Below are 10,637 nucleotides of genomic sequence, written 5' to 3'. Positions count from 1 at the left end.
ATCTAATCTAATCTCACCATATATCTTTCAACACTTTTAGTGCTATTAAAAACTGTCAAGTTTAGTATTTGTCGGAGTTGATTTTGGCTTAAAGCTGTCAATAAAATAGTGTAATATTTATAGTGTCTTATTAAGTGAGATTAATTTTAATGAAATTTTGCTAGGAGATAGTTGTATATTTTCCATTTTCACTTTTCTCCTACTCTCTAATTCAACTATCTAATCTTACATTCTATAATGTATTCTAACCTCTCTCACACACTCACACATATACATATATAATACTTATAAGAGCTCTGCATGCTTGGATATTTATGAAATTGCTTAAACTCCAAATGGTATCTGTTAGTACTGATAATCTATAAAATTGTTTACACCACCTATATGTATGTATACATTGTATATATATACAGTTCAGACTCCACTAACATCATTTAGAGACAGAGTGGGTCAACAAAATACAACACTTGGTAATGGTATATATATTGTGGCTATTTCCTTTTTTAGTATTTTATACCAGCCGTTTCTCATAACAAGTCAATTAATTCCTATCAGCTAGTTGGACTTTGATTTTTCTTTGTAGTGAGGTTTTAACAAATAGAATGTGATGTTTGATATTATTTGTTGTTTTGACCCTTACTAGATTGTCAAGGAACTGTGGATTCTTGCTCTTTTATTATATACGTAATGGTGGAGTCTGATTTCTTATTTTTCATTCTAATTGCAGTCTAGGCAAAAAGCACTTGCAGACTTACAGCAACTGCAGAGCGTGCATGTAAGCATTATTATTACTTTTTTTTTTCTCTTTTCTGAACCAATTATTAGTTTAGTGATGATCTAGTGTGATATGTGCTATCAAATTGTAGATTTCTTCATGTGATATATATACATATTTATGATGTAAGTGATATATTGTTAGTTTCATGATCAAATTGTAGAGTACTTAAATTAATAGGTGGATATTATTATTATTGGTTTTTTTAACCCCCCTCTCTCTCATGCTTATTGTATATTTTTGAGAGGCTGATAGTTTTGACCATGCACGACTTTCTTTTAGGATTCATGGAGTTTTAACTCAATCAATTGCTAATTAGCAAAGGCACATGTTCTTATTAATGTATAAAAATGTGGGACATGCCCCTCAAGTGGTTGTTCTTTTGGTTCACCAATCTTGAATTAGATCTTTAGTTCTTTTTTTTTTAATAGAAAAGGAAATAGCACTGCAGAAGTATGCCTTATTATTTTTTGAGCAAAGTATATCCCAAGAGAACAGTATTTCGACTCTTTCCTATTTTGTTTATAACATTAGCTTTTTGTATGTTAACTGTTCATGCCTACTTGTCACTTAAAAAAAAAAAACTTTGCTGCCAACAAATAAGCTCTCTTCAGTTGTAACTATCCTAATTTATAAGATATTTCTGCTTTTGTTTTGCTCAAGCAATATTCATCTTCAATATATAAACCGTGTGTTATTCCTGTGATTGGAGGGAGGCAGATTTTTTTTTTGTTTTCCTGTTCTACATTTACTTGGCTGAGACTGTTCCTATTGTTACTTATCTAAGTTTTACAATTTATTCAATTTTTAGCTTGAGAAGCTGAGTGACATACAGTGCCAACCTGAGTCACAGCTAAAGTTCATAACACAGGCCTGGCTTCAGGTAAGATAATTTAACTTTTATTTCAAGGTACAGTTTCTTCACTCGAAGAAATGAAATAATGTTTTCCTTGCTATTTTTTTTTTCAGATCGTTGAGTGCAGGCGTGTTTTGAAATGGACATATGCTTATGGATATTATTTACCAGAGCATGAACATGCCAAGAGACAGTTCTTTGAGTACTTGCAAGGTTAGTAGTATTATTGAGCTTGATTCTAAACTTATCTTTGTTTTGCCCTCTTTTAAGTTTTAACTTTGGCTTTTTGTGCAGGTGAGGCAGAGTCTGGGTTGGAAAGACTTCATCAATGTGCAGAAAAGGAGCTACATGTTTACCTTAATGCAGAGGGCCAATCAAAAGACTTCAATGAGTTTCGCACAAAACTTGCTGGACTGACCAGGTAGTTGCCAAACCAAAAATTTACTTGGCTTTTTTCTTTGAATCAGAAGGTCCTGTGCAACATGCATATTAATATTAATTTGTCTATGTGTGTGAATAAATATCTATCTAAATATATAGGGAGCTAGTTCGGTAGGGGTGTTTTCCCTATTGGCAGGGGTCTTTTTGTATGAAAAATGGTATTTGTTATTTATTTGACATTGATGCTTTATCGATAAAGTGATTTATTATGACTGTTAGATTTAAATAAAATGGTCAAAATTGGTTTTCCTATTAATAGTGATAAAATAAAATTTCAATATGTAATGATTCCATAAGTTTGTCTTTATTCATTGAAGAAGGCTTCTTTTGAGAAACTTGGTTGGAAGTGAATAATTACTGTACATTTTAGTTCAAGTAAAAATGTAATTTGGAGTTCTTCTTTACAAGTATATATTCTGAATTGAATACTTGTTCAATCATCTTCGACAGTACATAGCAGAGATTTCTTCATCAAGATGACTGGTTTATGGTTTTCGGTTTTCATTTCTTGTTGTTCCTCTAGTGTCTTTACTCGTTCTTCCAGATGTTTTACATAATTGATGGCATCTCCCAGAACAGAAGTCCTGTCCATCTGTTAAGAGTTTACCATCATTTACAAATTTGAGAAATATTAATGGCTTTACATATATACAATGTAGTATTGAGATCCCATAAAAAGAAACTTATAGGATTATATAGTCATATCATGCTAAATTAATTGGCATAAAACTAGCAGTAAGTACCTTCTTTAGACCTGGAACCACAGCGGAAAGAGCCACTACAATAATATTACCATTTAATTACATTAAATAATAACATGTTTTAAAAAAATTAACTAACTCATATTAATATACATTTATTATTTAGTAATAACCTTGATATATTTGTCAAAAAATATAATACTAACATTCCATTTTGTCTCTCTCTCCATCTCTGTCTCTCTCATCCATTTCTCCTGTCACTCTCTTCGATTTCTGGCGATCACTCTCTCAATCTCAAGCTCTCATCGGCATGGGTATGTACTTCGAATCTTCACTTTTGCGATCTCCACTCATATTTTTTCCCAATTATAACCCTAATTCTCACTCTACTTATCATCTTTCCTTCAATTTCTCTTTCTGTTTTGTTTATCACTGAATCATTGATTTCGTTTCATTAGTTTTATCATTGCAAAAATGATAATAATAATATGTGATATGGTGTGTTTCAGAATAAAAATGAGTAGGCTATTGATATTGTGGTTTGAGTATTTATTTTTTTATTTGAGCAGTAATCTAATTTGATTTGAATCAATAATTTTTGTGCTCTGTCTTGTTACATTGCCTTGTTTAAGCTCTGTTTTCTTATAATCATAATTCTGTTTCATCAGCTTTTTTATGTGATATGGTGTGCTTAACCTATGCATAATAACTGTTTTGATTTCTTATTATTTTTCTTGACCCTGTTTTTATTTTTGTTACCTTTTGAGGAACTGAGGCATTTATAAAGGGATCTCATATTTTCATCTCAGCTAGGTTTGGTTCATTTGGCTATTTTTTCACTTTCAAGGTATTCATTATTGTAGAGAAAATGCTCAAGATAGAACAAACTTTCATGGATTTATCATTTCCCTTATTTGTATTGATAATAAATCTGATTTTTGTCATCCTTTTAAATTGGAATACAAACTGTTTTTGGTTTTTTGTTCTTTCTATGTGTGTTGTGTCTGCTTTTCTTTTTATTGTTGGTTTTATTTCAAACTGTTGCATTATTGTTGGCCTTTGCTATTAGTTTTTCTGCTGCTTTTGCTGCCTCTTGTCGTTGTATTTAAGATTTTTATTGTTCTTTTTATTTTGTGAGCTCTAGTTTCCAAGGACTCTATAGTGGGTTTGGATAGTTTCTTGGTTGTAAGCTGCCTCACATATATATATTCTCTTAGTCACTAAGTAGACTAAGTGCTTGCACTAAGAATATTCTCTTAGTCAACATATGTCTTTTATTTATTTATTTTTTGCTGGTAGTGGCTACTAAAACAGTCGTATGTAATGTAAAAATTCTACATTTTAATGGAGTGGAAAAAGTAAATATAAAAAAATATGAGGATAAAAGTGGCAAAAATGGACCAAGAGATGCTTATTCGCTCTTTTACTATTAGTATGACACTTTGAATTTTTATTTCTTTGATGCCAAGAATGACTGTTTATTTCTTTCTTTCTGACTTTTATTATAAGTTTTTTTTTGTGATAATTGATAATATGTTGTTATATATGATTTTTGTAACTCATCAAAATTCGTACTAATTATAGAAACGGTTGATCAGAAACTAGTCAAAGAGTTTGCCAAGTACAAGATATGTCACCTCCATCTACAAAAGGAAAGAGGCCAAAACACATACCTACAGGAAAATTAGTTAAACTCCTCAATGAAAAGAGGAAGAGCTTTAGACTAAATTTGGAAATGGATAAGGTTGTTGAAGAGAGATATGGAGCAAGTGGACAAAGGATGATGAATTGAAGGATGTAGCAAGTTTCACGCATGGTTTACTTTTGTGTATCTTGTAATGTTTCTATTTTTTATTTTTGAAGTAAAAATTGTTCAAGATTATAAAACTTTATTATGTTATGCTTTCAAACTTAAGTTAGAACTAAGATCTCATGAAGTAGACACATTCATGGGTTGAATTAGTTATTGTTTAATGTAATACTTATGGTTTATCAATCTATTGAGAATTACATTTTATGATTAATTTTGAATTTTTTTTTTATCAAAATACAATAATGAAAATCTTTTAATTAAAAAAAAAAAGCATATAAGTATACTTATCAAAATAAAATTTAAAATTTTATTACTATATGTTATGATTTAAAAACATATTATAAGCGTAAAAAATCGTTATGGTTTATATAATATAACAAACTAAAAATGTTATCAAAACAATCAAATGTAACAGTTGAAAAGTGTTATGAAAAAAGTACAAGATTAAACTTCAAATTTATAACCAAAAACTCTATCTAAATGTTATTATTTGAATATTATAGCACCTAAAAATGTGTTATTGAATAGTTTAAGATAACACCGAACATAACATTCAAAAACTGTTATAGAAAAGACTGGACTTTTAATAATAGGGGCTATGTGAGCATTTTCAGAAGTGTTATCAATAGTCCCGGTTAGCAGTTTTTAAGTGTTATGAATACTGTTTTTTCTTGTAGTGTGCGATCGACCACAGACTTTGCATCTGTTTTAGATCATTAGGGATGGCTCGTGGAATTTTGGAGAACCTTTGGCATTTATCACACCTCTGCACAAATTTCATTGAGTCTTCATTATTTGTTGGCTAGAAGTATCCTTGCCTTAGGATATTTTTTGATAAACTTTGCTCCCCAGCATGATCTCCACAAAAGCCTTCGTGGACTTCTCTCATCAATTCTTTGGCTTTCTCTTTCGAAATACACCTGAGGAGTGGCATTGAGTATCCCCTTTGGTACAAGATTCCATCAACCAGGATATACCTAGCAGCCTATCGCTGAAGGGTCCTGGCTTTGTTTCTGTCCGTCGACAACACGCCCTGCGTCAGGCACTCTATGTAAGGTGCCATCCATGTGTCTGCCTCTTGAATCACCAAAGATGCCCCTTCTTCTTGGATGCTCGGCATAGATAGTCGTTCAACTGGAACTATGTTTAGGGTGTCAGCATCCTTGGCACTTGCCAGCTTGGCCAAAGCATCAGCTTTTGAATTTTGGTCGCGAGGTACTTGCTGGAGAGTGTACTTATCAAACCGTGCCAATAGATCCTTTGATTTATTCAAGTAAGCGACCATTTTTGAACCTCGGGCCTGGTACTCTCCAATGATTTGGTTGACCACAAATTGAGAGTCACTGTAGATTTCAAGTGACTTTATGTGCATGCTTCTGGCTAACCATAATCTTGCGAGCAGTGCTTCATACTCGGATTCGTTGTTTGAAGCAGTGAAATCAAATCTGATTGCGTAGTGAAATCCATGCCCCTCAAGCGTTATCAAAATCACTCTGGCTCTAGCACGATGCTCATTAGAAGAGTCGTCTGTGAACCACTTCCATGAGGGAGTTTGACTTTGAAACTCAGGTTTTTCAGGCCCTTCTGGCTGCTCGCTGTCTGGAAGCCCAGTGAGTTCTATGACGAAGTCTGCCAGGGCTTGTCCTTTCATTGCTACTCGTGGTAAGTTGGAGATATCGAATTTCCCAAGCTCGACTACCCATTTCAATAATCTGCCTGCGGTTTCTGGCTTCTGCAGAACTTGCTGTAGAGGTTGGTCGGTCAAAACTATGATTGGGTGAGCTTGGAAGTAGGGCCGCAGCTTCCTGGAGGCTAACATCAAGCAATAGGCTAATTTTTCAATAGGTGGATACCGCAGCTCCACTCCTATTAGCCTCTTGCTTACATATTAAACAACCTTCTGCACGCCTTCTTCTTCTCTTACTAGGACAACACTAGCAGCGTATTCTGTGATCGCCAAGTAAATGAACAAAGTTCCTTATCAACTAGCTTTGATAGAATCGGTGGTTGTGACATGTGAGTCTTTAAGGCTTGAAAAGCCTGTTCGCACTACTCCGTCCATTCGAATTTCTTGTTGCCTCCGAGTAGATTAAAAAATGGGACACACTTTTCCGTAGATTTGGAAATAAATCTACTGAGAGCAGCGATTCTTCCTGTCAAGTTTTAAACATCTTTGATTTTTGTTGGCTATTTCATATCGACCAGGGCTTTGATCTTCTCGGGATTGGCCTCAATTCCTCGCGAGTTTACTATAAATCCCAAGAACTTCCCTGATCCAACTCTGAAGGAGCACTTGAGGGGATTCAACTTCATCTGATATTTGTTCAAGATGTTGAAGCATTCTTGCAAGTCACCTATATGCCCTTCTTCCTTCTTTGAGTTAACCAGCATGTCATCGACATATACTTCCATGTTTTTGTCGATCAGCTCCATAAACATGTGGTTGACCAGTTTCTGGTTAGTCGCACCAACGTTTTTCAAACTGAAGGGCATTACTTTGTAACAATAAAGCCTGTATCGGTCCGAAAGCTAGTGTGATCCTCATCAGGTTGATGCATACTAATCTGATTGTATTAGGAGTATGCATCCATTAATGAGAGAATCTCGTGCCTTGCAGTGGCATTGACCTGCTAGTCGATTCTAGGGAGTGGGAAACCATCTTTAGGGCAGGCTTCATTAAGGTCTGTGAAATCCACGCATGTTTTCCACATGCCATTCGGCTTGGGAACGAGCACGTGATTAGAGACCCAGGATGGATAAAAGGCTACCCTAATGAATCCATTCTCCTTCAGCTTCTCGACTTCTTCCTTTAAAGCCTTTGATCTATCTTCGTCGAGTAGCCTCCTTCTATGTTGTACTGGTGGAAAACTCTTGTCCATGTTCAGGACATGGCTAATATCTGCAGGGTCTATTCTAACCATGTCTTTATGCGACCAGGCAAAGACTTCCTAGTTTTTTCTCAAAAATTCTACCAGTGCTTGCTTCGTTGTTGTCTCTAAGTTTTTACTGACATTCACAACCCTGGTTGGATCATCCTCATCGAGTTGGACCTCCTTGAGGTCCTCGCTGGGTCCTATCTCTTCATCAAAATCCCCAAAGCGGGGATCTAAATCTCTGTCCTCACTTTGGGCAACGCTCTATTTGGTGATATCATCACCTAATTGGGCTTGTACATCAATAGATGTTGTGAAAATTGATTCGATTAAAATGTGCAAGTGTGGTTGTTTATAGACTAAGCAAAGTATTAAAATAAAATAGAAATACTGAAATTAAAAATTGAACTGAACAAGAAAATTGAGAGAAATTTATGAATTGCAAAATGGACTTGAATTGTTGAATTCCCCTATATTATTCGTCCTGAACAAATTGCGAACGTGTTGCTGCAGCAATATTCTAGCAAAACTCCCAGGATAACAAAAAGTTCATTTAACACGCATAAAACTTTCCCAAATCTTATGACCTTAATTCTTCTACCAGCATTAAATATAATGCAATCACAGTTCACTTCTCATAGGTTACACAATGTAGTTAACATATCCCTATATTAATTACAAACATAACCTAACCTAGATTATGACTTGTGTCATTCAAGCTTTTCCTATTACATTCAACCTTTCCAGCATTAAATATAATTAAAATAACTTGCCATTGCTGGCCAAACAACAACAAGAAATCAATTTAAGCACACTTGAATGATCAAGGGAGATTTTACTAAAATAAAGTACAAGAAATGGATAGATTATAACATAGGGTTCATCAACAATTCAAGCCACCAAGAAATTAGTTCATGGCTGGTTTCATAAACAGTAATTCCCAATCAAAACAGCCCATAATATTTAGATTTAGTATCTAACTCAGAAATTAATAACAGAAAGTTTAAGAAAAGAAGAAAGAACAAATCCAAATGATGCTTGAGCTTTCTATGCTTGTCCTCCTTCTTCCTTGTTGGTATCTCAGCTTGTTTCTCTGTTTTTTTTTTCTGGTTTTCTTTGCCAAAAATGGCTGTTGGTTGTCTCTTACGGCTGGAGCATTATTTTGGTATATTAGGTTTTCTTCTTCTCCTCCAAAAGTACCATAATGCCCATCTTTTCCTCCCAAAACATCAAGTCTTCCTTCTCTTTTGTCTTTTTCTTCTTTATGCTGATTATTTCCTTCTGCTACTGCCACATCAGCTGAAATGTAAGCTTGACTATTGACTGCCACGTGTTCCATGCTCCAAAATGCAGCTGATCACAATGCTTCAGTTTTGCTGCAGCAATCCTGAATATTCAGCCATCAACACAATAATTTCATCACAATAGATTTTTAAGCTCACTCATTCCTTTGTGCAAATATTTAACTATGAAATCATTATCTTTAACCCAATAGCTATTAAAATCTAAAAAATAATTACACTTAATTAAGATAATGAAAACATCCAAGTTAGCTACAAAAATTAAAAATAAACTAACATCCCTCATGATTTTTTCACAAATATAAGTTCAAAAGCACATGAAATAACTCTTTATTCAAGAGTTATCAATAGACATTTGCAACTCTTTTCCGACATCCTCCCTCGATACAACTTTCTTCGCCTTAGATATCGAGGTGTTGTAGCACTTCCTCGCTTCCCGCTGATTTTCCAATACGCATCCTATCCCTACGTTGGTTGGGAATTTCATGTCAAGGTGCCATATCGAGGTAACGGCTCGTAGTTTGACCAAAATTGGCCTCCCAATTACAACATTATATGCTGAAGGACAATCAACTACTATGAAAGTAGTGAGTAATGTCTTGTTTGCAGGTGCAGTTCCTGCTGTGACTGGGAGTTGAATCGACTCAGTTGGGGCGAGCCCTTCGCCAGAAAAACCATAAATGGTTTGGTTGCATGGTTCCAGGTCCTTGACGGATAACTTCATTCTTTCCAGGTAAGACTTGTATAAGATGTTGACTGAACTTCCTGTGTCAACAACCACCCTCTTAACCATCATGTTGGCGATTTGAACTTTAATGACTAATGGATCAGAGTGTGGGAATCGTACGTGTTGGGCATCGTCTTCAGAGAAGGTTATCAATTCCTCCTCTGTTCGAGCCTTTTTTGGTGCTCGATCCTCCACACTCATCATCTCGATGTCCTGGTCATGGCGTAAGGTCCGAGCGTATCGCTCCCTCGCCTTCCCACTGTCCCCTGCAAGGTGTGGGCTTCCACAGATGGTGAGTAATGTACCTGCCACAGGAGCTGGCTGTAAAGGTTGCGAGCGTTGGAGTGCAGGCGCCTGTTCGTTGCCACCTTGAGCCTCGCGCAGAGACCCTCCTGCGGCTCGCACATATCTCCTTAGATGTCCCTGCCTGATCAGGAACTCAATTTCGTCCTTCAGCTGGTTACACTCATTGGTGTCATGTTCGTAGTCGTTGTGAAAATGACATACTTTTGTTGTATCTGTCTTGGAGATATCCTTCCTTATAGGTGCGGGTCGCTTATAAGGAACATTAGAGCTGGTCGCATTGTAGACCTCTGCTCAACTATCGACAAGGGTCATATAGTTGGTGAATCTTGGCTCATATCTGTTGCCTTTGGGGCATTTATTCTCAGATGCGGATGGCTCATTGCCCGCCCTTTTTCCACCATGTTTGCAATTTCCGTTCCCTTTGCAATTGGGTTTATCCGACCCATTGGCAGCCTTGATGGGTTCTTTCTTTGGTCCCTTATCTTTCATAGGCAATTTCCCTCGTTGGCAATTGCGTCCTCGAGCTTGATGTATCAATCAGCTTGATCCAAAAACTCCTGGGTACTCTTTACCTCGTTCTTTCTTAGGCTGTTCTAGAGGGGAGAATGGCGTCTGACCCCATCAGTTAGGGCCATCATCTTTCCCCGTCGCCCACTATTTTGGCTCCAGCTGCTGCCCACATAAAACATTGGGCATATTCCTTTAAGGGCTCTCCCTCTTTTTGGCGGATTTCCACTAGCTAGTTGGCCTCAGTGGGGTGTACGCGACCTGCATAGAATTGTCCGTAAAATTCCATCACGAACATTTCCCAAGATACTATACTAGCAGGAGGGAACTAAAAGAA

The 10,637-nt window shown here is 36.0% G+C and overlaps 1 long non-coding RNA gene across 2 annotated transcripts; it reads left to right on the top strand.

Moving 5' to 3' along the window:
- The first annotated feature begins 760 nt into the window (after positions 1-760).
- Positions 761-1,986, top strand: LOC133784220 (uncharacterized). 2 transcript variants are annotated; one of them, XR_009871208.1, is made up of 3 exons: positions 761-775; positions 1,587-1,844; positions 1,926-1,986. It is a non-coding gene; the product is annotated as an uncharacterized LOC133784220 (long non-coding RNA). The 2 variants fall into 2 exon arrangements; XR_009871209.1 differs by lacking the exon at positions 761-775 and having other exon boundaries at positions 1,496-1,844.
- Positions 1,987-10,637: the final 8,651 nt, after the last annotated feature.

This window comes from Humulus lupulus, chromosome 6 (genome assembly GCF_963169125.1).
Source record: "Humulus lupulus chromosome 6, drHumLupu1.1, whole genome shotgun sequence".
Lineage (NCBI taxonomy): Eukaryota > Viridiplantae > Streptophyta > Magnoliopsida > Rosales > Cannabaceae > Humulus > Humulus lupulus.
The sequence above is the reverse complement of the archived record's forward strand: the minus strand, read 5'-3'. Positions and strand labels throughout refer to the sequence as shown.